The sequence below is a fragment of the Protopterus annectens genome, chromosome 12.part0, assembly GCF_019279795.1.
Source record: "Protopterus annectens isolate FY-2018-M chromosome 12.part0, PAN1.0, whole genome shotgun sequence".
Lineage (NCBI taxonomy): Eukaryota > Metazoa > Chordata > Ceratodontiformes > Protopteridae > Protopterus > Protopterus annectens.
The window spans coordinates 664,400,407-664,406,406 of record NC_056746.1 but is presented as its reverse complement, the minus strand read 5'-3'; the positions used below and the strand labels follow the sequence as shown (position 1 = coordinate 664,406,406).

The 6,000-nt window shown below is 40.9% G+C and overlaps 1 protein-coding gene across 1 annotated transcript in view; it reads right to left on the bottom strand.

Moving 5' to 3' along the window:
* LOC122816773 (germ cell-specific gene 1-like protein) overlaps positions 1 to 6,000 on the bottom strand; it is a 3,278,153-nt gene that overhangs the window by 2,077,463 nt on the left and 1,194,690 nt on the right. The gene's annotated exons all lie outside the window — the stretch shown is intronic.

Below are 6,000 nucleotides of genomic sequence, written 5' to 3'. Positions count from 1 at the left end.
ACCACAGAATAGTGACAAAATATGCCCCAATGCCCTCTTCCCTTGTCAGTCGTTATAGTGGTGGAACTGCCCTTGGCGTAGCCATTGATTTGTTCACTGCCACCATCCATTTGGCTGCAGCACCAGCATCAGTAGTCTGTCATTCAGACCAGTGGACAGACAGAGGTGCACCTGCGAAATAGGAGAAAAAAACCTCTTAGCACACCAAAATCTGTCTCGCTCCTACTGGGGAAATTTTTGCTCTAATAGTTCTGCTTTCTGAAAGTGAGAAAAAAATATACATAAAGCAGGCAGTGTTCTTGTAAGCAGTAAAGGGTACTGTCTTTGGACTTTGACATGAAAAAGTGTGCCAAAAAGAAGCCAATTCAGTTCAACAAAGTGGAATATTAAAGGTAACAGAGATACCAATCTTAGAAAAACTGTGCAGTTTATTGTGAGAAAAACACAAAGATACAAATTCTTCTTAAAACAAAAACCCTATGGCTGAACAAAAATTCACCTTCAATACAGTCTCAAACAATGAGGATACGGTTTCCTTATCTCCTCTTTCACTTCCATTCTCTCTGAGCCTGTTAGTAGATCTGTCTTCTAGATTCCTATAAAACCTACATCAATGTCCAGTTTCTTATTAGTTTTTTCTTCTAAGTCTTTATCGTCTCTGTTGTCTATCTTCCAAAGCATTGGCTTCAGATATCAGATCCCCCAATTATAATATTTTATCTTTTCTTTTATATAACAAATTGCTTAATTAATTAAATCTGCTTTAGCTAGTAAAGAAAATGTCTCTGCTCTTAAGCAACATGTGTATTTTATGGTAATAACAACAGTTCTCTGACTAGTATAACAAAAGCTGTCATCTGTTTTTTAAGGAAACACTTGTATTTACCTTATACACTTAAACAAAACACTTCTTATTTATGATAATAGTTCTATTTGCACACTTCACGCATGAATGCAGCACTGTTGGCAATATTTGCAATCAATGAGGCACTTTATTTGCCCAGAATTTCTCTTCTGTGCCAGAACACAAACATGCACAAATATGGATACACATACACTCTCACACACACACACACACACACACACACACACACACACACACACACACACACACACACAAGCGCGCACTCTCTGACAAAGACACACAGATACATTTTGTATTTAAATTTGCCGAGAGTTGTCTGACATATGTCTTACACAGTGCTGCCATTGTTAGAGTGGTATGGCAGCACCATAATCTATGTTAGGTAGTAGGCCATGCCAGAAGAAGTACATGCCAGTTATGGGTTCATATGTATTAATGTCTTTCTGAAAAAGGTAAAAGGTGTGAAAAAGATGCAGGCAATAGCAGTATGTGCATATGAATACTAAGCACAATACAGTTTCACAAGTCAATAAAGCAAAATTATTCCAAACAGAAAATTTTGTATGACTGATGATATGCTTAAAAACTTTATTCTAAGAGGCAGTACTTACATCAAATCAATGCAACTTCATCAGACTGATGGTAGCAAAGTGAATATGATTTAACAAAATCTCAGTCTATACAAACTAAACATAATTTAATGACTTAAGGGTTTTTATTTAAAAATACTTGACAATTCAAGCAGTCATTTAACCCTAAGAGATGACAGGAATTAAGCAGCATCTCATATCTGCCCCCTTTTATATTAAGTACGTTTTCAAAATCACCACTCCTTACATTTTTGTGAATGCAGTCAATGACATAAAAACTAAAGTCCATGTAATTAACCGAATGCTAAAAAACACTCTTTGTATTCTTTATCTTTATTTCCCAAACTTGCCCATAAATCCTGTTACTCCAAATTCTGCTAGCATTTCCAGTATCACAGTTAAAGCAGCTGGTTTTATAAATCACATTAGAAGAATAAGTAAAAATAACCTACTGATGGAGTAGAAACATGAAGCTATAATTATGACCCAGATAACCTGTTCAATTCACAGCTTGAGTGACTGACAAGAAGACAGGGAAAGATGAGTGGTGCTTGTCCTGGAGGGAAGGGAGCCTGAAGAGAGAGGGAGTGGATCTCAGCTGGCTGTTTCAGTCACTCAGGTGTAGCACAGTCAAGGTCGCACAATGCACCAAAAAGCTGAGGCCAGTTGTGCAGGACATGCTATGTGGCTGCCCAAGCCAGTAATGGTGGCTCCTGTATTCTCATGTGAGGGACAGTACATATACTACCAGCACTACCAGGCTATAACTCATACCACACCTTTTGGCCTATAAACCTTGACCGAAGCACTAAAGGTGGTGGTTTCTCCATATTCATAAAGGATATGCACACCTCCAGACTAGTAGCCCAACATAACGCATCAGAGATACTTCAGGTACAACTAACACTGGGTAAAACTGCAATCCAGGTTGTAGCCTGCTATAGATCCCCCACCATGTCCCAAGAATTCCACTCCAAATTCCTAAACACACTGGAAAATATTAGGGTACAACCCAATACCCTTATACTGGGACACTTTAACTACCCCAAAATTAAGTGGGAAAAATACTCATGTACCAACATACTTGCTCAACGTTTTCTAGAATTCATTAATTCCAATGCCCTGGACCAACTCATTCTTACCTCCACAAGGGGTAGAAACATCCTTGACCTGGTCATTACTAACATGGGTGACTTTTGTTCTATACCAGTAATCAACTCCTCCCTGGTCAGATCTGACCACAAGCTAATCACCATGGATATCCACATCCCACCCTCACCCCCCCCCCCCACACACACACACAAAGGAAACCACTGCAAAAAACTTCTCCAAAGCCAATTTTTGGCTTCTAAAAACAGAGGTGGCTAACTTCACGATCCCCATGCAAATGGAAAATAGGTGCATGACTGCTGAATCATACACCAATGCACTGTATGAGCATATACATAAGTGCATGGAATGGGCCATACCAAACAGAACCAAGACACTCTCCTCCAAAAAAGGAAGCCAATCAGGTGAATCCCCACCATAAAAAAACTCTACAACAGAAGGAAAAAACTGTTGCAGAAAAGGGTGAAGTCCCAAGACTGGAAAAACTCCCTTGTTAGCCTCAGCAAAAAATTGAGATCCATCATCAAATCCTCTAAAGCTAGCTATGAAAACAAAATTGCTGCAGATTCTAAAGACAACCACAAGGCATTCTATAGTTATGTCAAGAATCTACATGGCAATACTTAGATCTGCTCTGAGTTACAGCACAGCACAATGGCAATACATATACAGAACTAACTGATATTGCCAACATATTGGCTGACAGGTTCAGTGCGAACTTTACTCCCTTTTCACCCCCTAAAGGGCCTATCACAATATCTGAGGAATGCCAAGTCCCTATTATCATGGCTGAACAGGTAAAAACTGTACTGCCAAATCCAAGAATACAGCTTCCATGGGACCTGATAATATTCCTGGCTGTGTTCTACATGAATTATAAAGTGAACTGGCACCATACCTGAATACCCTGTTCAATCACAGCCTCATTTCAGGCCTTGTTCCTACCAAATGGCGCACTGCTATGGTCATCCCACATCACAAATTGGGAACAACTACAGACCCTGGGAACTACTGCCCCATTAGCCTGACAAGTCTGATATATAAGGCTGTGGAGCGCATCATCATGGACCTTATAAATAAGGACATAGGGAATCTCCAAACTCTGGACCCCATGCAGTATAGGTTTGTGAAAGGTAGATCATGCCTGCTCAACCTGATAGACTTCTTCAAGTCTGTCACGAGAGCTGTGTATGAGGGCAAGGTAGTTCACACAGCCTACCTAGATCTTGCCAAGGCCTTCAACACCATCCCTCACTCAGGAATCATAGATAGACTCACTAAACTAGGCATAAACCCCTATGTAATAAGATGGGTTGCCAACTGGTTCACTAATAGAACCCACACTGTGAAAGTAGCGGACTCCAAATCTGACTACTGACCAGTTACAAGTGGTGTCCCACAGGGATCAGTCTTAGGTCCTCTCCTGTTTGGCATCTACTTCTCTGAAGTTAAAGCCAACACAAAGGGATTCTGGCTGACCAAGTTCACAGATGATTGCAAACTGGGAACCATTACTGATTATCCAACTGATGTAGACATTCTACATAAAGGCCTCACTGACACTAATGACTGGTGCCAGAACCATTGCCTTAAGCTCAATGCCAAAAAGTGCATTGTCATTCCCTTTGGGAAAAATTCGGTGCCCATGAACTACCACATAGGCAGTAGTCCACTAAACACCAAAGGTGTGATAAGAGACCTGGGGCACAGGTTGACAGCAACCTCTCCTTTGATAACCACATTGCCACTGTAGTCAGAAAGTCCTTCTATGTGGCACATCTCATTACAAAAGGTTTCTCATCCAGGAAGAAAGAGGTCATAATCCCTCTCTACTCATCTCTCATTAGACCTATTATAGAATACAATTCCCCATTTGGTATGTACCTCACTAGACACCTACAACAACTGGAAAGGTCACAAAAATACCTCACTAAGAGGATCTTAGGCCTTAGATACATGCTCTGTATGGACAGATTCAAAAAGCTTCAGCTATACTCTGTGTCTTATCATCTACTTAGAGGTGATCTCTGCTTGACCTACAAAGTCATGTCTGACCCAGAGCTGCTAGATATGCTACACCTAAAGAAATCCCAATCCCTCCATGCTGCATGCTCCAGGGACCTTAACCTAATTACCACATTAAACAGAACATGCTGGAGGGACAGGTTCCTAACCCAGAGACTTCCCATACTCTGGAACAAATTTCCCATTCACATCAAGCAGAGCACTTCACTAGCCCTCTTTAAGAGAAATCTTGATGAGTGGGTAGGCAATAGAAAGTTCACCCTGGGGATCACTTCAGTGGCCTTGCTTGACAGGGGCACTGGGAACTAACTTTGGGCGGCATGATGCCAGGGAATCTTCTTAAGCTAAGCTTACAAAGGCTCCAGGGCCATTAGCCTAGTACACACCTATGAACCTATGAACCTATAAAAACAAATGCAGTCCTAGTAACATAGGTGGACACGTCACTATCAGGTGGTGTGGCTAGGATAAACATATACACAAAAAGCATTCATAACCAGGGTGCAGCCACCGACACAAACCACCTCTAATGCCTGTGTAGGTAACAGTGGTTCCCCACAGAAGACCACACCCACAGGTTGATCTTGAAGGATGGTAATTTCCCAACAGCAAGGAAAACGGGCTGGTGTGCCACTAAGGAGGTTTAATTGACAGCAGTAAAGGAGGCAAAATTATAAAGAAAAAAACACAAAAGTAAAACTGTCCAGAAGCTTAGTACATCGTCAATTTAAACTAATAAAAATAATATTGGTTATGCGTCATGAAACAGCATTGGTTGGTAATGATACTCAACGTGCGCAGTACAGACCATGATTGTGCAAGGAATGGCCATATATAGGAATGTAGAGAAGTGAGGGAAAACAGTGCTGGAATTGGTGTTTGAAAATTATCCTGTAATAACATGCAAATAAAGAAACACAGTTTATTTAGTGCATAATGAGATGCTAATATATTGTAAATACCATATTTACAATACTCCCATTTGAGATGACCCAGTAGTCAGGGACATAGGGACACACATAGATAATAATCTAGCCTTTGACCATCATGTGTCTACAGTGGTAAGGATATCATTCTACGTTGTGCAACTTATAAACAAAGGTATGGCATCTAAATCCAAGGAAGTCATTGTTCCACTGTATTTGGCATTCATCAGACTTATCATTGAGTACAATGCCCACTTTGGTATGTACCTAATCACGCATATCCAACAATTGGAACATCCTCAGAAGTTCCTCACTAAGAGAATACAGGGAGTAAGTAAAATGCCCTTTGTAGACAGCCTCAAGGCCCTATCCCTGTATTCTGTCTCATACAGGTTATTGAGGTGAGATCTATGCCCAGCATACAGGGCATTGTTAGACCCCACTCTGATGGACCTCCTGCATATCCCAAAACCAACAACACCAG